The sequence below is a fragment of the Canis aureus genome, chromosome 33 (assembly GCF_053574225.1).
Source record: "Canis aureus isolate CA01 chromosome 33, VMU_Caureus_v.1.0, whole genome shotgun sequence".
NCBI lineage: Eukaryota > Metazoa > Chordata > Mammalia > Carnivora > Canidae > Canis > Canis aureus.
Genome location: NC_135643.1, coordinates 1,461,141 through 1,481,873, shown reverse-complemented (window position 1 = coordinate 1,481,873; position 20,733 = coordinate 1,461,141). Strand labels below are relative to the sequence as shown.

General features: G+C 43.8%; 1 protein-coding gene and 1 long non-coding RNA gene across 5 annotated transcripts in view; one reads left to right on the top strand and one right to left on the bottom strand.

Moving 5' to 3' along the window:
* Window positions 1–20,733, bottom strand: part of SHROOM3 (shroom family member 3) — a 325,226-nt gene that overhangs the window by 166,843 nt on the left and 137,650 nt on the right. For 3 of the 4 annotated variants that reach the window (XM_077882555.1, XM_077882554.1, XM_077882556.1), the window contains exon 1: window positions 6,292–6,530. The exons of the other annotated variant lie outside the window; for it this stretch is intronic. The gene's annotated coding sequence lies outside the window, so the exon portion shown is untranslated. Of the gene's footprint in view, window positions 1–6,291; window positions 6,531–20,733 lie in introns of those variants that run through there. 4 annotated transcript variants of the gene reach the window in all.
* The window catches only part of LOC144304109 (uncharacterized), a 56,684-nt gene continuing 42,289 nt past the window's right edge, over window positions 6,339–20,733 (top strand). The window contains exons 1-2 of the long non-coding RNA XR_013371082.1: window positions 6,339–6,806; window positions 13,778–13,933. This is a non-coding gene — a long non-coding RNA (uncharacterized LOC144304109). The remainder of the gene's footprint in view (window positions 6,807–13,777; window positions 13,934–20,733) is intronic.

Sequence of the window (20,733 nt, the reverse complement as noted above, 5' to 3'; positions counted from 1 at the left end):
TTATGTTTTTCCATAGCAGTTATCATTTTATAACCTTCAACATAATTGACTTATTTGGGGGCTTATTATCTGTTTCCCTTGACCAAAATGTGTGCAAGAATTTTGGTCCGTATTTGTTCATGATTTCCCTAATCCAGCACCTAGAAATACAGCTGGCACATGGCACATACTCCATAAATATTAATTGGTTAAATTTTATACATGAGGCAATAGGCACAGAGGGGGAAAGTGGTCCGGCTTCTTATAGAAAGAAAGACTTCGGGGCAGCTTGGGTGGCTCAGCGGTTTAGTGCCGCCTGCAGCCCAGGGCCTTACCCTGGAGACCCGGGATCGAGTCCCACATCAGGCTCCCGGTGCATGGAGCCTGCTTCTCCCTCTGCCTGTGTCTCTGCCTCTCTCTCTCTCTGTGTCTCTCATTAATAAATAAATAACATCTAAAAAAAAAAAGAAAAAGAAAGAAAGAAAGAAAGAAAGAAAGAAAGAAAGAAAGAAAGAAAGACAGACTTCTTAGGAACCCATATTCCAGGGGCGCCTGGGGGCTCAGTGGTTGAGCATTCTGACTTTGGCTCAGGTCATGATCCTGGGATCCTGGGATAGAGTCCTGAATTGGACTCCCTGCAGGGAGCCTGCTTCTCCCTCTGCCTATGTCTCTGCCTCTCTCTGTGTGTCTCTCGTGAATAAATAAATAAAATCTTAAAAAAAAAAAATAAAGGAACCTACATTTCAAAAACCAAACTTGGAGTCCATATCCTTTTCCCGGCAGTTGGTGGCATTCCCTTTGATCATGGGGGGGGGGGGGGGGGCGCCGGGGGGGGGGCGGGGAGCACATCAGATTTGAATAGTACTTCATGAGTAGAAATATGCATTACCAATCAGGACTGTAAAGAAGTATTTCATGTATGCACTATATTCAAGAATCACGCATGCATAGGCACAATGGTTTGTTGGGATATTTTAGTACTCCCCTGGGAAATTTCCTCTAGTGAGACTGGAAGGAAATTTTAAAATGTCACACTGAAAACTGAAGAGGATATAAAGTTCTCATGAAAGTATTTATTTTCCCAGGGCTGTACAATGGCAAGAGTGACAGCATGGACTACTCCTTCAAAAGTGCTGTTCAGATTCAAGGATTATTTCCTGAGTTCCTTTTATGGAGTTCCTTTTATGTGATTCTAGTTAACCTTCCTAACAATGCAAGAAATCCAATTTGTAGATGAGGAACATGCTCTAAGAGGTTGTGTACCTTCCTCAAATAGCCCAGTGAGGGGCAGAGTTTGGAATATAATTCCTTTGTCTCTCTGTCTAGTGTGCCTGCTCCTGTCACACAGCTGCTAGTCAGGCTTCAGGTGTTCATCATTTTCCAGTCTTCTATCTGAGGAACAAACTTGGTTTTTCTAAGTAGCTAACTTAATGCCTCATCAATCGAAAAATAACAAACTATAAATACTATTTCCCGTCTCGCTGTTTTAAAGGGCTACTGTTAACACAGATTCAAGAGACTCATATTGGAACGCACCTATGGGGGCAGCCCGGGTGGCTCAGCGGCTTAGCTCCGCCTGCAGCCCAGGGTGTGATCCTGGAGACCAGAGATCGAGTCCCACATCGGCTCCCTGCATGGAGCCTGCTTCTCCCTCTGCCTGTGTGTTTCTCATGAATAAATAAATAAATAAATAAATCTTAAAAAAAAAAAAAAAAAGGAACGCACATATGGTCACAGTAAAATTAGCATCTTTGTCTGAAGTTCATTTCACTAACTAAACAGCCAGGCTTATAAAGCTCACATTATTACGGAGGAAAAAAATGCAGCTGCTGGCTGACGGGATGGCTAAACACAACAAATACCAGGAAAATCTCAAACCACTTTTTTTTTTCTTAACTACATCCTTGCCAATTATTTCTCCACAGCTTTGGAAACTTGTTTTCACCTCTACCCTTTTTCCAAAAAGAATTTTACCCCGGGGGAAAAAATTAAGACCTCAAAACCAAGTACAAATTGCTCATTTAAAGAACAGGAATTAAGGATGTGGGGGCTTTTCTTCCTTAAAAGCTCATCATTCTGTAGAAAGAATCTGAATCCTGTCCTGATTCTTCTTGAGCAGTGGAGCAGTTTTGGGTTTTGTGTTAGTTAATTTTAATTTAAAAAAAAAAAAGGCACCATTCTTGAGAAGCTGTTGCTATGAGACTTCCTGAGCCTCAACAGATGGCCACAGAGGAGTTCTCAGCCCTGAGCTCTGGGCTGTGAAGCCCTCCACTCAGGCATACCATTAACATTCCTGGAATACCTTGGAAGGCAATGCGGGCCTGCCGCCCTCAGACTAGCTCACCCGCAGCTCCCGGCTGCTTTCCCTTGTGAGGGGGCCCTGGGCTGAAATCTGTTATAAATGAATGATCAGGCCTCTCTAGGAAAAGGCCACAGCAGAGAGGTTGCTGTCCTTCCCAGTTAAGCTTCGGACAAACTTTACCAACACACCTGTGGGGTTGTGAGCCATTTGGGTGAACATGAGGATGCCCACATACGCAGGTGCACAGATATACCTACCCGTGTGCACACATGCACACACACACACCACACTCCATGACCCAATGCACTTTATTGTTCTCAAGCCTCTGGCCCCCTCTCCCAGACACAGGACAATCCATTTAAGAGAATAGCTTATTTCTGGACTGAAGCATCTTTAGTGCCCAGAAAGAACTACTGTGGGCAACGTTTAAGGCTTCCTGATTTCTCTTTTGATAGAAAGACAGAAAAAGAAGGAACATTCAAGTTTCTACACTCTCACTAATTTCTCGGTGCTATCAGAGAAATCATTCCATTTCATCATCTTTCTCTCTCTTCCAAACTGCCACGATGATACTGACCGACGTGCATCAGATAGAGGAATTAATGAGGCATGTTTAACAAACAACCGAGAAATCATTGCATAAATATCAGGTCAGTAAGCCCAGCCTTCACTGCTGCCAGGGAAAAGATAAGGAAGGGACTTGGAGATGGACTTCAGGGCCTAATTGCTGGGACCCCCACCCCTGGAGGGTTAGTCTGGAATGCCTGACCACAGTTTTTGGTGGGAAAGATCTACTGGTAGCTTTATTGGTCACTAAGGAGCTCTGGTACTTGGGAAAAAAACCAGGTGATTCTAAAGAGCCATAGCTTTTCGGGGTGAGGCTCATTTAAATTCCATCCCCAGAGTTGTCACTTTAAAACCAGGCCTCGAGACGCCTGGGTGGCTCAGCGGTTGAGCATCTGCCTTTGGCTCAGGGCGTGATCCCAGTTTAGGGATCGAGTCCCACATCGGGCTTCCTGTGAGGAGCCTGCTTCTCCCTCTGCCTGTGTCTCTGTGTCTCTCATGAATAAATAGATAAAATCTTAAAAATAAAAAATAAAAAAATAAAACCAGGCCTGGAGTGTACGAGCAACGTCCTATCCTACTTCAGATGTCTGGCACCAGTGCTCACTTGATCACTTGTCAGGACATCAGAGCAATCTTACCCATTTCAGTTCACACAAGTTTTTAAAAAGCTTTTCCCCCAGTGATATCAGATGATAAGCTACGAATACCACAGTCACTGTCACCATCATTTGACATTTATTTTTTCATCTAATCTGTCCAACTGAGAGGCAAAATGACTCAAGACTGCTTCGGTCCCTGCTTCTTCCAAAACCATCGGTTTGTCCTGTGGTATAGTTACCCCCTTGTCTCCAAAATGTGAACATTAGGAATGCTGGAAGTTGCTGTGGTTATTGTTTAAAACATGCCTTCTAGAGGCTTGGCCTAACAAGGAGTGCCAACTTTTTCCTATTAACCAGAGACATTTAAGGAGTGAACATGGGAAGATGCTTCTGTTTCCATGTGTCTAGCGCCAGGGAACCCCATCTTGCTTGTCTGTCCCCATGGCCATTGAGCAAAGGGAGATTTCACCCAGCTATTCCAGCTTCTGAGCTCACAGGCCTGCCCAGCTCAGCAAAGTCAGGGGCAAAAGGCTGAGATCTGGGGCCATTTTGAAGGGGGTGGAGAGGGAGAGGACAAGACTGGGGAGGGAGAGACTGCCTGACAAAGGCAGCTATCATTTGGATAACTGCACATTTCAGGCAGAGCTAATGGGACACACGATGTGTGTCTGGGAAGGGAAGGCTGAGCGCACTCTATTATGCCCTATTGTGTGCCGTCCACAACACCAGAGGGGACTCTCACCACGCTGTACTCCAGGGAGGTGGGCAGGCATTCCACAGCTCCAGAAAGGATACTTTATTTTTAACGGCAGAAAGGATATTTTAAAAAATTTTCCCTGGGGAAGAAAATGAACTTAAGATACTTAATTCCCTGCCCCAATCTAACCCTCTAATGATAGTGGTCTTGGGATGAAATGTGTGTGTGTCTGTGTGTGTGTGTGTGTGTGTCTTAGTTATTAACAACTGTGTTAAATTTCATATTTGAGGGTCCCCCGGTACTCTGCAGATATGTACAAGGGCTTTCTATACTCTTAATAGGGAATGCGAGGTTTCTGTGACTTTATTTTTTAATTAGAGATAAAGAGGTTTTTCAGCTAGCTCTCTCTTCCTGTCTGTACCTTTTAAAACACCGGGCGGGGGTTTTATGAATAGTGTTTTGTGTGTGTGTTTTTAAGATCATGATTGGGGCTAAGTCAGTATTTATCCTTCTCTATACAAAAATGACTTATCTTTAACCCAGGAAAGCATCTTGGTTTGTACACTCTCTAGGTTCTAATTCATAAGGGAAGATTTTTGAAATTTAAATTCATGCTAAATATACATTATTTATTTAGCTTTCCAACACCCATTTCTCCTTTAACCTCTCAAATTCACTTGGCATCTACCTATCTACCTACCAACCAATCTATTTTTTCAATTGTCATCAACCATCTGTGCTATTTGCATACATATTATATTTAAAATGATTACTGTAGACCTGTGCCATGACCATGCTTCAGTCCCTAGGTAATGTTCTGATGCTTTCATTCATCAAAGCAGTCATTTTTAGTACTTATACTTAGTATTACTATGATGTTGAACTTATTGTAGGAAAATGTTTTTTATAAAAGCAAATTATCTAACAGACAAGAAAGATGGAAATTTCCAACTGGCTACAAATATTGGAAGAAAAAGATATATTTCAGGATAATTCGCATAGATGGCAAGTGAAGGGTTTCTAAATGCTTATCTGCTTTTTTACCACCTCTATCTATTCTCTATATTATCATTTACTACTTGAACAGAACCATTTGGAATTGGTAAATGAAGAAATCTTTGTTTCGTGAAGGTGTTTATATCTTTGGAATCCATATGGTAGGAATAGTAGTCTCAGAACCTCTTTGGATTTATAAATGGACCTTTACCCATTTATAGAGAGTTTTCATTAAAAATATCAAAATCAAAGAGGAAATCACTTCCTCCCTATCACAACAAAACAGGCAGGGGTATAAGCACTGGTTCCAAACCACTAGTTGTTTTTTTTTTTACCAACTTCAAATTATTAAATCCTGGAACTACATGTATGCTGACAGCAATCCAAGAGGGGAGACAGGATGATCCCTGAAGTATCTGTCAATCAAACTACAAGGAAAATGAAATCAAGATAGAGCTTAATAAAATAATAAAAAAATAAAAAAATGTAAGAAAAAGATAGAGCTTAATATTCCTAAGTATCTCACTTTGCTCAAATTTAGGTGCTTGCTTTTAGAACCTGCCTTTTTTTTTTTTTTTTAACATCAGAATGAGCAAAGGGAGCCAAGCCGATACAATCAACCCCCTCACTGAAGTGAAATTCACTGATTCTACCATGTTGAACAAACCATAAAAAGAAAAACTGCTTTCATATCACAAGAGGAAAAGTTAAAGACAGCTTTAAAAATAAGTGAGAATCAGAATTACACTATAAATCCTGGGGTTGCATAATCGAAAGGAGCCAAGATACTCAAACTAACTTTATTTTATTGTATGAGCTGGCATATGTATTTCTGGCCTTAATTGAAAGTTACTTTCTTCTATGATCACTTGAGTTTCTCATCAAATAGGAAGGAGTGCACAATGAGTGTCAACTGCCTGCAAGGGTTACAATAATTCATTAAGCCCCCTGCCCCCATTTACATCGTTACGTATGCCGTGGTATCGTTTTGCCAGTGCATCTGGTGGCTGAACACCACAGCAATTTCATCATAAAGGTCTACGCTAAACAACTTCCCTGCCTCTCTTTCATTTACCTCCTCACTACTGGCATTTCTGTCGTGATCAATGTAGAGATAATGTCGAGAAAGATCTGGTTTAAAATGGACTTACCTTAAGGGAAGTCTAGGCCAGCATTTCCATTATCCTCGGTTATCTGTTAGGTATCTCTGTCCAGCGTGCCACTGGGCCGCACTGGGCCGCCAGGGGGTTCGGTGACTCAAGGGAGGTGGGACAGGACTGCTTCTCACCCACCGCCCGGAAGGCGAAGGCGGGAGCTAAGACACAGGTGTCCCACACCGCCAGGCACCTCTGCTCGGAACCTGCAATCAAAGGGCTGCCCTGATTAGGCAAGTACAAAAGGCAGTTCGGGTTACTGCCCTCCCCCCAGCCAATGGCCAGCCGGCCTGCCTGACAGCAGCAGGCCCCCCTGGAAGAGGAAGTGCCCGAGAACCGGTTTCTGCAGTGGCCAGGCCCTGAGCCCTGTCCTGCCCGCGCACCGGGAAAGCTGTCAAGCTGCTGTAAGGAGAGCCTGTGCTAAGGGTAAAGCCATCTTTGCCCTCCCCACACAGGGTCTCCCCTGGGTCCCTTGACTCACTGCGACAGCATGCACCCTAATGACAAAGCAGGTAAGGAAGAATGAATGGCTTTGCCAGCTTTGATCATGGAGTGCCCCTGTCTGCTCTTCCTCCCAGCCCTTGCCTTTCGGGCTGGATAAGTTCAGTTGGCTTTTTTGAATTTTATTTATTTATTCATGAGAGACACACAGGGAGAGGCAGAAACACAGGCAGAGGGAAAAGCAGGCTCCACGCAGGGAGCCCGATGAGGAACTCGATCCCAGGACCCTGGGATCATGCCCTGGGCCCAAGGCATATGCTCAACCACTGACCCACCCAGGCATCCCGGGAGAAGTTCAGTTTTTAATAATTAATTATGGTTTTTGCCAGCAACAGCTCCTCACAGAAACCAGGAGAAGGCAAGGGAGAATCAAATTAAGAAAAATCTTTCAATGGTCCTTGTTTCCAACAATAAAATTCAATGCTGTAAAAATTCAATACTGTAAAAATCAACCCAGAGTAATTTACGAACATAGTGTTTATTTAAACACACACACACACACACACACACACACACACAAACAAACAACATTAGAGCACTGCATTTTAAAATTCAGTACAGTCAAATGCCATGGAGCTCACCTTTGTGGATAGAATCTTTATAGGTTTCCTAAACTACAAGCTAGAGGAATTTTGCTTAAATCTATCATCTGAGCCTCTGAAACTGCAATCCTTTGCAGCTGTATGGAGAAGTAGCACTTAATTCAAGTTTTGGTATTTGCCCCAGACTGTATGGGTCAGCCTAACAGTAACCATAGACACAAAGAGAGAGAAAAGGAATAGTGCACACAGAAAAAAAAAAAACAGTCTCCAAGTGTGTCTGAGTGTGTGGGTATGTAAATGCATTTTCATTAGTTAACAGCTGCTGTGGTGAGAAAAAAACAAATTATAGGACCCAAGGCTAATCTGTAAACCTTGCTAAAAAATCTTAAGAACACTTTTAATTTTTAGATGTGGAAGAAAAGAAGAAAGAAAGGGAGCATGCCCCCAGATACACACTTGTGTGTGTGCACACATACACAGCAGAAGTCTGAAATCACAGGGCATATACTCTCAGTATAGTAGTAATCTCCATTCTAGACACCAAGAAAGTCTAAAGAATCCTTGAAAATGTGATCACATTTCAAAGGTGAGACTAATTTTATTTAAAGACAGTTCCTGGGGGCAGCCCTGGTGGCTCAGTGGTTTAGTGCCGCCTTCAGCCCAGGGCGTGATCCTGGAGTCCCGGGATCGAGTCCCACTCGGGCTCCCTGCATGGAGCCTGCTTCTCCCTCTGCCTGTGTCTCTGCCTCTCTGCCTCTCTGTCTGTCTGTCTCTCTCTCTGTGTCTCTCATGAATAAATAAATAAAATCTTAAAAAAAAAAAGATAGTTCCTGGGGTGCCTAGGTGGCTCAGTCAGTTAAGCATCTGCCTTCAACTCAGGTCATGATCCTGGGGTCCTGGGACTGAGCCCCAGTCAGGCTCCCTGCTCAGTGAGGAGCCTGCTTCTCCCTCTCCTCCCTGCTTGCGCTCTCTCTCTTACTATCTCTGTCTCTCTTTCAAATAAATAAATTAAATTAAATTAAAAGTTACTATATTAACAAGAAAGATTGTCTCTCCAGAATGTTCCACTCGAATTGCAGAGCTATTTAGATTTCTATAATGTGAATTAGAAGGAAATAGGATTGAAGCAAGTGCAGGATGAGAACAGCAGTCAGTGTTGGGCAGAAAAATCATCTTGCAGAGCAGAGAAACATGCCACTGGATCTTGCACCACAGACGCATTGTCCCCAAAGTAGCTGTCTTTCCTTCTAAGAAGGCAAAATTCTTTTTTTTTTTTTTTAGAAGGCAAAATTCTTATCCCAGTTTTTCCTTCCTCACCCTGCAACTTCTCACCCCAAACACAACTAAGTTGCAAGTCCTTCCATCAGACACTACCCCCACCAACCCAGAAGTCAAGAGCAGTCAGGCCACAATATTCATTCTGAATGTGTCAAAGTTAACAGCCTCCTGCTGGGGACCAGGAGCTTGCCTCCAAGGGGCAGAATGACAAATGTCTGTTTATCACAATCCCCCATCTACAATGGGAATGCCATTCCGTCAAACAGCAGAACACTCACACTAGTTTAAAGGGGCCAGAAATCTCCTCCCTCTCCATTTCATCAGTCTTTTCCTCCTAGTGCTGCTCTGTGCAATCCAAACTCACTTCAAACCCACTCTCCTCCAAGTCCCTGGTGGCAACATCCTCAACAGATTAGTGGCTCTGGGAACTGCATGTTTTGTGTAAGGTCCTCCTGGCTGCTGTGACATTAGAAGAGAAGACTTCTCCATGTGATTCTTTAGAGAAGCTAAAAGAAGCAGACAAGTAAAAGAAAAAAATGATGTTGAAGCACTTAATCACCTGCCTTTTCACAAATTTTGAGATGAATAGGGAACCACTATATTTACAAAGAATGGATATCTATGTGGTATTAGATTGAGCCATACTAAATTGTTAGTATTTTACCATTTTTGTTCTACTGCAATAGCAATTGCACTGATTTAACCCGCAGCTGAACTACAGCTAACAACTGGTAATGAATCACATGCCACCAGTCACTATGTTTCATTCTCTAATCATCACCACAATTCTATAAATACTATAATTATTGTTGCAACTTCACAGAGGAAGACACAGGGGCTTGGGAAGGTTAAGCAACGTGTTGAACAATTTCCAGCAGGCAGCGGGTCGGGAGTCACACTGTGGCCACGTGACTGCAGGGCCTGTGCCTTGCACCGCCACCCTGGGCCACCACCCTCCGCCAAGGAGAATTTGAATCCTGATCTTGGCATTCTCCGGCTTTGTGACCCTGGGCTGGTTACTAAACCTCTCCAAACCTCTGTTTTCTCTCCTCAGAAATGGGGCTGATAATAGAATCTGATGTGAGGACCAAACACGATAATATAAGTAAAGCACTTGGCACAGTGCCCGCCCTCGGGAAGAGCCCAGACACTACCCGGTAATAGTGACATGGGCGGGATGAGCACTCTCCCACCTGCACCGGGACGTGAAGGGACACAGCTCACTGAGTGTCCCTATCACCCACTGTCATAGTCTGGCGGCCACTCATGGGTAGAACGACAGTGACGTCTGCTCGGGTCCTCAATTCTGGAAGTGACGCCCGCCACGGTCACTGCACATTACTTCGGTGGAATGTGCACCAGCTCCCCCTCATTAGGAAAGAGACTACCCACACCACGCTGTCTGCTTGGGGACACCCTCTGCCCCCAGAAACCCCTGCCCTCAGCCCCATCTTCTAGTTCCTGCTTCTTCTACTTCAGATTTCTAATGGAGAATCCGGACACTTTCACAAACATCTTAGACTTCTCATTCATTTCCTACCTGGCTTCCCTGGCAATTGGCTGTAGAAGGTTACCCAGTTCGTCTTTGATGACACATCGATGGTCTAATCTAGAAGCAGAGCTGTGGAGCCCAGAGGTGGGGCTTGGCCTCTCCCTTCTAGTTCTGCCACTGAACTGCTAAGTGACCTTGAACAACATGCTTATCATCTCTGGGCTCTAGTCCTCACTCTAATCCAGAACAGCACTAATATCTGTGGTAAAGAGAAAAAAGATCACTAGATGAGATTTTAAAGAAATATGGCATTTTACTATTCCTTTTCTCTAAAAGCTAGCAGCTCATCTACTCAGGGACATCTTGTTTTTTCAAGATTTATTTATTTATTCATTCAGAGAGAGCGAAGAGAGGGGCAGAGACACAGGCAGAGGGAGAAGCAGGCCCCATGCAGGAAGCCCGATGTGGGACTCGATCCCGGGTCTCCAGGATCACACCCCGGGCTGCAGGCGGCACTAAACCGCTGAGCCACCGGGGCTGCCCCACATCCTGCTTTCTTCGGATTACCTTTTTAAAAACAAACCCACAGGCAGGAGAGTTTTATGTTACTATTGATAAACTGCAGACCAAGATAGAGAGCCTTGATTCCAGAACACCAGATTTCCACTGGTATTTTTCCTTAATGATTTGCACATGTTCCTGTAGGGTGCTTGTTTGTGGTTAGAGATAAGGATCTGTGGAGAGAAAGCCTTACAACATAATGAAGAAAATGTGGTTTCACTTATTTTCAATTTCTCTGTGGCCATGCATCACGGTTACACTGTTCTCCAGCCGTGTAAGGTAGACTCATCCACTGCATAAAGTAGATTTGGTTGCCTGCAGGGCACTTACGTGCCAGGCCTTATGTTTTTCTGATATGCTCCAGAAGCTCAAAGTACTTTTACAGAGTATGCTTTTATCTTTATATTATTTTTAATTTTTTAACTTGAGTATAGTTGACACACTGTTACATTAGTTTCAAGTGTACAACATAGTGATTCAACTTCTCTATACATTATGCTATATAGAGTATGTTTTTTAAAAATTAAAAATTTGAAAAAAAAATTAAAAGTTTGTCCTCAACATTCCCAGGAGGAATTGAAAGAATTTTATGAATGGAGGAGATACAAACAACCTCTTGGCCTCTGGGCTGCTTTCTTTACACAGAGGACTCACCACCTTCTAACATACTGTATAATTTACATATGTATTGTGTGTGTTAGTCATTTCCTCTGCTCACAAGAATGCTCGCTGAGGACAGAGATGTCTGTTTTAATCATGCCTGACTCCTAAGCATCGAGAGCAATGACTGACATATATTAGATGCTCAATAACTAGATTAAGCTTGATAGTCACCTAAATAATTCAGGTAGAACTGGTACCCTGCACATCTTACTTCTAGAAATCACACTGTTTCATTAGAAGGAAGAGGCAATGTAGAATAGATCACACTGGCAAGGATAGTGATAATGACAAAGGTGATGATGTGTAAGGCAAAAAATAAAAAATAAAACTTCTATGAAGTTCAGAATTAGTTTAGCCCAACTCTGCAAATCCCCACATAGAAGTTCCAGGCTGAAAGAAAACTGGGCAGTAAGCCTAAAAAGAAACTTAATAAGCTCAGTTTCTCTTTTCTAGCCCATTTTTGTTTAATTTCATGGGAAACTGTATTCGCTGGAGAACTACAAGTATGTCTGAAGGAGTGAGATCCTTGAGGGCACTCTAAGGGAAGTGGACGCAGGAGCAGTTGAGCCATGCTCACTTTGTACTCAGGCAAACATTTTTTTATTCCAATCTGACCACACACCAACATCAAGGTTGATGAGATAATGCCTTTAGGCCTCCTAGAGTCATAAAAGATGTCAATCAAGTCCAAAGTATTAACATTGCAATATCTTTCCTGCATAATAACTGTAGGACATAAATCAGAAATCCGAAGGCATGATATTTTTTTCGTTGCTGGTGTTATTCATGAGAGCCACGCTTTTCGATTTAAATTCTGATTCTATGGTGCTACCTTTGACCTCAGAGATGAACAAACCAAAGGAACATATCATTCCTGTTCTCCTTTTCTCTCTTCATATTCTCTGATCCTCTGGGGCAACCTAGATATTTCTTCACAAGAATGTTAGTGGCCAGAAGGCAGCAAACCACAGCCTTGAGCTCAGTCATGCCTTCAAAGTCCCGACATCCCAGATGGCGAACCCCAAGTTACCATTTAGTGCTAAGAATAGCAGATAGAGGAATTATATTTGGATTCACATTTTATCTTTGGGGATGAAAAGGAAACAAGAGAAAGAGTACTACAGAACACTAATTACAACACTACTGATAAGTCATTTCAATCTCTAGGAAAATTGCGCAGCTACTATAAAAATGAATTCCATTTCTATACTTACATATGGACTTAGCTTGTGAGCAGGGCACCTACTATGTAGCAAGAAGGATACTAAGTACTTCACATATTTTGTTTCAATTCTTCCAACAACACTACTAGAAAAGTACTATGACTATAATACCTGCTGTAGAGCTAAGGCGAGGTTAAACACTTGCCCACGATCATAAAACTAGCAAGTGGTGATGACAGGAGTTGAACCCAGGCAGCCTGATTTCACAGTATATGCTCTTAAGCACTAGTGTATCTGTTAGATTTGTTATGACTTAAAAATGGGATGTGTTTGGCATATACAATATTTAGGAGTTTGGGGTATTGTTCCAGCTGGCAGATTTCTCCCTAGGAAGAACGTGCCATGCTGCCCCCAGCCAGCTATCAGCAGAGCAGATCAGTTTGATGGCGCCAGCCAACAGTAACGAGAGAGGCTGTCAAGCAATTAGCCTGATGATAATTTGGTATAATAAAACCTGCTTCAAATCATAATTTAAACATACAGTGTGGAGAACATTCTTCCTCTCACTTTCCCTGTCCTCCATCTTGTGGTAGAAAAAGGCAGTTTGGATCACAGTGGGGCTCGTGAACCCACATGCCTTGAAAAGAAACGTGACAGGAGACATAGAAGAGTGGGCAGTCAGCACAGTATGTAGGGGTTTTCAGTCACTTGGCAAGCATTTCATGCATGCTTGCGATGACGGGCCCTGGAAAGGTCAGGAGTGCAAGACACAGTAACTCCCTGCCTTAGTTTAGTATTAGAAAGGGTTGACCATCACTCTCCCGGGAAAGACTCAGTCTGGACAATCGGCTGGAAAGGAAAAGAAAGATAACTAGCCAACCCGTACTTGAGCTACCAAGACTGGCAAACTCAGATGCCCACCAGGCCAGGCAGACAGAATAAACAATCAAAGTGGCAGGTTTAAGATCATAGGAAGCTGTGAGGCCCCACCTCACCTGACTTGGGTACACATAGCTCCAAGCCACTGCTGCCAGATCAGATGTTTTTCCAGAAGACGGAAGACCAGATTCTTAGGTAAAACATTCAGAATTTGAACACAGATTAAACAAGTGTTTGCAGGCCAAGAGGTAGTTTTCAAATTCTGCAAAGAATTTTATTAAATTCAATGAGTTGCATTTTAAAAATAAATTTGAATAGCTTTCATAGTAGATTTGGCATGTGTAGGTAGACCTTCCAAGCCTTATGTGCACCTATTTCAAATCATTTTTAAAATTTGTATTAAGGGCAGCCCCAGTGGCTCAGCGGTTTAGCACCACCTTCGGCCTGAGTTGTAACCCTGGAGACCCGGGATCGAGTCCCACTTCGGGCTCCCTGCATGGAGCCTGCTTCTCCCTCTGCCTGTGTCTCTGCCCTTCTCTCTCTCTCTGCGCTTCTCGTAAGTAAGTAAAATCTTTTAAAAAAAATAAAATTTGTATTAAGATGTGTAGCATATACAGAGTATATAAAGTACACTAATCTTATATAAATGGTAAATATGACATTGAATATGTCCAGCATCTGCGGAAGGTTCCTTCCAGACTTTTCCAGCCTATTCCAGACTCCCCATCCCCCACTTTTGACCTCCATCATCAATAAGTTTTGCCTGTTGTGGCCTTGTTCAAATCTTAACCATGAGAAATTAATAATAGATTTAGTTGCTTCAGGTCTGAAAAAATAAAACTGGGTTTTTTTTTTTTAAGATTTTATTTATTCATAGAGATGCAGAGAGAGAGAGAGGCAGAGACACAGGCAGAGGGAGAAGCAGGCTCCACACAGAGAGCGAGACGTGGGACTTGCTAAACCGCTGCACCACCAGGGCTGCCCAAAACTGGGTTTAAATAAATAAAGGTACAACCAGTAAGAATTATGGTGAATCCAACAATAAGATGGAGCCCACAAGCTTAGCCAAGTACTTCTTTAGATTCTGATGCTTGCTATTTCCACATATCTATTATTTTCAATACCTGGTATTTCCTAGATGGATACATATGCCAAACATGTACTTGCTACTCTGTAGAGAATATCTCATATAAGGATATGAAAATCCTCTGATATACAATTAAGATAAAATTTATACCAACCATACAACTAAGGAAAACCATACTGCAGTAGGTTATGCAGCTAGATCCACACCTAAGACATGAAAAGTGTAGATTCAAAGGCAGGGCTATTACAAAGCCCAGGTATTTTTCCATCGGACTATACAACCTCTCTTAAAATTAGCAAATGGGGTATTTTCTTAAGTCTTAAATAAGACTATGATAAACTCTAATTCTTAACAAGGAGCATAATGAACCTTACTCAATTTAGACTCTGACTGGGTATTCATATTTCACATTATGAGGGTTGGTGGCGGTGGTAAGGTATTGAAAGCTGATGTTTATTACGTAGGTACTTTTTCTTTTTTCAAATAATGTCTTTGCTCAATGTGGGACTTGAACTCAAGACCCTGAAATCAAGAGTCTCATGCTCTGCCAACTGAACCAACCAGGCACCCCACAGGTACTTTTATTTTTAAAGCAATGCACCAGGAGACTTCCTGGTGGCAAGTGGATTATAAAGAAGTTGTAGGGAACTTTTATTGAAACTGTGTGCTGCATAGTAGATTCATTGTTTTTACTTAAGAGTTCTCTAAAAAGGCTTTCATTCTCCTTTTAACAAGATTGAGAAAACATGAACTGTTTATAGAGAAGAATATTATTTTATTGCATGAGCAATTAACATATATTCTCAGGAGGTGGATGGGTATCTAATGCCCTACCGTCTGCCAATACCAACCTCTTGTTGCTGCCTGTAAGGAAGACGGGCTCACTAATTGCCAAGTGATTTTAAGAGTAGAACAGTAAAGGGACCTGCAAGACCTTCTATTCACACCAATAGACTGAACTGCCAGACCCTTCCCAGGGCTCATCCTTCTGGTAGATGGGAAGAAGCTGATGGCTAGCCAACACTTTTCAGGTAGAAGGATAAACGCCACCAGGAGTTCATTTATGCCCAAGGCTTTTAGCCTGAGATATGCAAAAATTCCAAGTATATATTATTTTTTATCTCAATAGCCATGCTGAGACCAACTATTCTGTTTGAACTCTAGACTCAGGTCTATTTGACCGGGTTCTTCTCATGTTTTAGTTAGCTCAGAAACTAAACTAAAATCCTGTAAAATATCCAAATTTACCAGGGGCATCTGTTTCAAAATTTACATCTGAAATCTGAAGTCCAGGATTACGTTCCATGGGCAACCAACTGAGTCAGCCACATGACCTTTCCTCAAATCAACACCTTTTGGCTTAAGAATTTAAGCCATTTTTAAAAAATATTTTATTTATTTATTCATGAGAGATACAGAGAGAGAGAGGTAGAGACACAGGCAAAGGGAGAAGCAGCTCCATGCAGGGAGCCCAAGGTGGGAATCGATCCCCAGGACTCTGAGATCACGCCCTGGGCCGAAGGCAGGTGCTCAAATGCTGAGCCACCCTCAGGGATCTCCATTTTAAAGCCATTTTTAACTCATGATTTTACTTTTTGCTTTAGTAACAGTATTTTTTTAATTTTTCTAAAGGATTTTATTTATTTATTCATGAAAGACCCACACACAGAGAGAGAGAGAGAGAGAGAGAGAGGCAGAGACACAGGCAGAGGGAGAAGCAGGCTCCATGCAGGGAGCCTGACTCGGACTCGATCCCGGGACTCCAGGATCACGCCCTGGGCCAAAGGCAGGCGCTAAGTAAACCACTGAGTCACCCGGGGATCAACAATAGCTGCCCAGCACCCCCCCCCCCCCCCGGCCCTGGCAATCGCTATGCTACTTTCCAGATTTATTAAATGGACCACTCTAGGTACCTCCCATAGTGGAACAGACAGCAGTGGCCTCTCTGTGGCTGCTTGTTACATTTAGCATAAAGTCCTCAAGGTTTATCCACATTGTACCCTATGTCAGAACTGCCATTCCCTTTAAGGCTCCAGATTCCTTGTTTTTAACTGTAAAATGTTTCAAGTGTATCTAGCAAGTTAATAAATCAACTAGATGGGGGCATAGAAACAAACCATCAGCAAGGGAGTGAGAAATTTTGTTGAAATCCTTAAAGCTGTGGCTCTTTATGGTATACCAGAATCACCCAGAAAACTCGGTAAACCACCCACTGCTAGGCCCACACCCCAGAATATCTGATACAGTACAGAAGCATCTAGAGGAGGGCCAGATAATTTGCATTTCATAGGAGTCCCTGGTCCATGCCACACTTTTGGGATCGACCACTGTAACCTATCCAGGGTTAATTCTGGAGGATTCCAGTATCAGCTCTTCCCACAATGCAAGGGGAATACCCCTCCCACCTAAGGTAGCCAGGAGGCCTGCAGTTATAGAAGGGAGACACAGCAGAACAAGAAGAGCGCGAAAGGCCAGTCCTTGCCATTCCAGGGTCTTGCGGGAATGAGCGGAACAATGGTGGCAGGTCAGAGCAAAGCTTTCAGAGAGAAGTCTAGTTTCACCTCTCTGGCCTCAGGGAGAAGAGGCCAAGCATGTGAGGTAAATGAGGGTGATATTTAGGGAGTCGGGGAATCTTGGCTCCACTGCACCCTGTGAATCTCTAGGGAAAGGCCACTGTGAGGAGGGCCTGGCCCACCTTAAGTTAGGCAGATGGGAGATGCCAGCCGGGAGACGTGGAATGAGCAGGTGAGGGTGTGAGACGATCCTGGGGCAGACCCCTGGGCCAGGCGTTGCTGAGATGGACAACTTGGCAGACAGTATCTGAAATGAATGGGAACAAATCAGAGCCTACATCTGCCAGGGGGAAGGTTCCTAGGGATCCCCAGGGGCATGGTCCAGGCCAACTCTGAACACAGTGACCAGATTCAGCAGTGACAGGGGTGACCAGGGACAGAGCCCAGACACCAGGGGACAGGGTGCTCAAGGACCCGCACTCACCTCCCAGACCTTCAGACACTATTTAGGCAGAGCAGTCGGGCCTTGGAAATAAAAATAACCTCTGAGACAGGGAGCAACGTATGTCAAGAGACTGAGCATTACCCCAAGGGACTGTTCCAACAACCGAGACGAGTCCAGCTTCCAGTTGGGCCGGGATGAGGGTGTATCGTTTAGTTTCCCTGCTCGGGGCAAGGGGAGTTTGCGAGGAGACCAAATTAAGTTCAGAGTAAAGAAACAATGTGTTTTTTCCTGTATATCTAAGTTATCGTGTGACTGGGGTTGTTAGATAAAATCAGGGACACACTCTTACTGAAAAACTGTTCTGAAGTTCGAATATAACCGCACATGCTGTATTTCCGTAAGCTCTAGTAGGGCCTGTGAGTGCACGTGCACACGTGGCGGCAGCGTACAAGGGGCGGCCCCAAACCTGGAACATACCGATCACTCTCTTTTCACCCTATTCAAATGTGGATATTCACATTTGAATCGTCATGACGCCTCTGTAAGATGATTTTCAAGATTGTGAAATGAGTATTTCAGCCACACCATCAGGATACCTGAGGTGCCTCTAAGCCTCCTCCCCAGGGCCCATCGTCTCCGGCCACTGCTCGGAGCAGGGTCAGCCACGTAGCCTGTGTGGCTGACACGGCCAGGGTCAGCCTTTGGAGGTTGAGGTCACCTTCGGCCCATGACTTGAAGGCTTCTGCCTCTTCGTCTTCTTCTTTAAGATTTTGTTTATTATTTGAGAGAGGGAGAGAGAGAGAGAGAGAGAGCACAAGCAGGGGGCCCAGCAGAGGCAGAGGGAGAAGCAGGTCCCCCCCCCCCGCTGAGCAGGGAGCCCGGGGTGGGGCTCAATCCCAGGACCCCGGATCATGACCTGAGCGTAACCAACTGAGCCCCCCAGGCGCCCCCCTGACTTGAAGGCTTCTAATGACAAGACCCACCAATGTGTCAATCTGTCATAGATGGAACACCATCCTGGTAACCCGCGAAATGGCTTTTAAAAATATGAACACTCATTTTACTACCACCATGTTGCTAGTGTAAGCTTACATTGTTCCCAAAGGACTTCGGCTGTTCTCAAGCCATATCTTTGGAGCTTGGAAGTCACCCCCTAGCGAGATTCCAAGGAAGCAAGAAACAGAGAGGTATGTCTGAATGAGGAACCAGGAAAAAAGATGGGTGTGGAGGAACAATTCGTAGGAGAAGAAAAATTTGAGATAGACGGGGTCCTGAACTGGAGAGAAGCCAGGGAGTCACTAGGCGCTGGCAAGAACAGGGCTCAGGGACAAATTCCATCTCCTCCAGGAGTTGGAGCAGGCCTCTGTGGCATCAATCTGCCGTGGACGGAGCCTTCCAGGGCTAGGGGTAAGGACTTGTAAGGCGAGCACTACACCCAGCACCACTTACCAAGCTTCTACTTTGTGGGAGGGAAGTGACAGACTCTAGGTGTTCTCTTACAAAATGGTGACTGTTCCAACATTTCTAGATTAATTAGGTATCATAACCGTTTAGACATTAGAGAACATATTATGACTGGGATCAAGCAGTGGTGTGTTTTGTTTTGTTTTGGGGGAAAAGGGAAAATGACAGGCTGTACTGATTTCTTAATAACCATGAAACCCTCCATCACTTCTCCCTTCTTGCTGTGTTGTTTCTCCCATTTCTGTTTTTGTTTTGTTTAAAGATTCTATTTATTTATTCAGGAGAGACACAGAAGGAGAGAGGCAGAGACACAGGCAGAGGGAGAAGCAGGCTCCATGCAGGGAGCCCGATGTGGGACTCGATCCCGGGACCCCAGGATCACGCCCTGGGCCAAAGGGAGACGCTCAACCGCTGAGCCCCCCAGGCATCCCTCCCGTTTCTATTTTGATTGGCATGTGGACTTGCTCCCATCAAATGAGATAGACAAGTTGGGTAGGTTAATCTACTTAAGGGAACATGAATCAACACTGTGGGGAAAATAAAAGGCACCAGTGTGTGACTGTCTTTAAAGCAAAACAAATAAAAGCATTGGCAGAACCCAAACCATGGGTCACCCAGAGGCTGAAGAACCCATGTTGTTTAGGGGGTTTGAGCAATCATAGAAAACCAGCTCCTCTGAACACCTACCTACTGGCTTAAATGTTTGGGTTTTTGTATCTGATGGACTGGAGTTCAAATCCACACTTCATAGATGTGCTCCCCTGGCCAGCCACGCTATGGGAAGTCTGGCCCTCGCCTATTACAGTAATAACAAAAGTAACACTTATTTCATAGGTTGTTAGAAGAATTAAATGTGAGGATGAAATGCTTGGAATGCCCAAAGCCAACAAGTGAAAGCTTCCTAAAATTATTTATCTAAAGGTGGCAGGTGATACTCATAAAGCAGAATTGATTCCTAGAGATAATATCCTACATTTGAGCTGAATTGACCTACTTCTTCAGAGCCCGCTATGAATCTTATGAATGTGACTGCTCAGTCCGTCCAGTTCAATCACCTCCGTAAATTCAATATCAAGTGCCCCCACCCTTTTATCCTCTTAATTTTAGAATGTTAATCCCAAGGAAATAATTCTAATACCACCCACATTGTCTGCATTTAGCGGACAGGACAGGGGTGTCTGTGAATTATTACACAAAAGAAAAAGCCTCTCACTATTGGATGGCTGTTCTGAAAAGGTCAAGGATAAGTCAGCCTTTTCAGAACACTTTCTTGAAAGGTCTCAAAACTAAATTTGCAACTATATGATGCCTTGTAAACTCTCATGCTTGCAAAGGGGAAAAATGCAAGACAGATGAAATACAACAAAACACGATACTGTAGGTCTTAATTTCTGAATGTGAGTTTATTTTTCTGTTTAATAGTATCTCGTACAAGGACCTGAGTTTTTGACCTCTGTCCCTGTCTTTGAGACAGTGATGGAAAGGGGATGAGAAATCAAGAAGCAAAGGTTGAAAGGTCCCTTAATCCAAACACCTCTGGTCTCAGTAGGGATGCTGCTCAATGTTCAGTGTTTGTGGGGCTGCAGGCCCGGGATGCACTTCCCGCAGACTGAAGCTGGTCCTCCCGCCTCACCAAGTCAGCACTGTGGTTATGAAGGTGTCAGATGTGAAACTGTGTAAACAGAGTGACACGGAGGCCATTCTTGCCTAGTGACCTGTACAAGAAAGGCCTATTCTTAGAAACTGCGACAAGCTCCTGTGCCCTTGGAAAGAAGGCAGGCCACATACTATTGCAATCTTTGAACATTTCTGTGCCTTTGGGGTGTGTTCTAAAACGTGTGTGAAAATGTA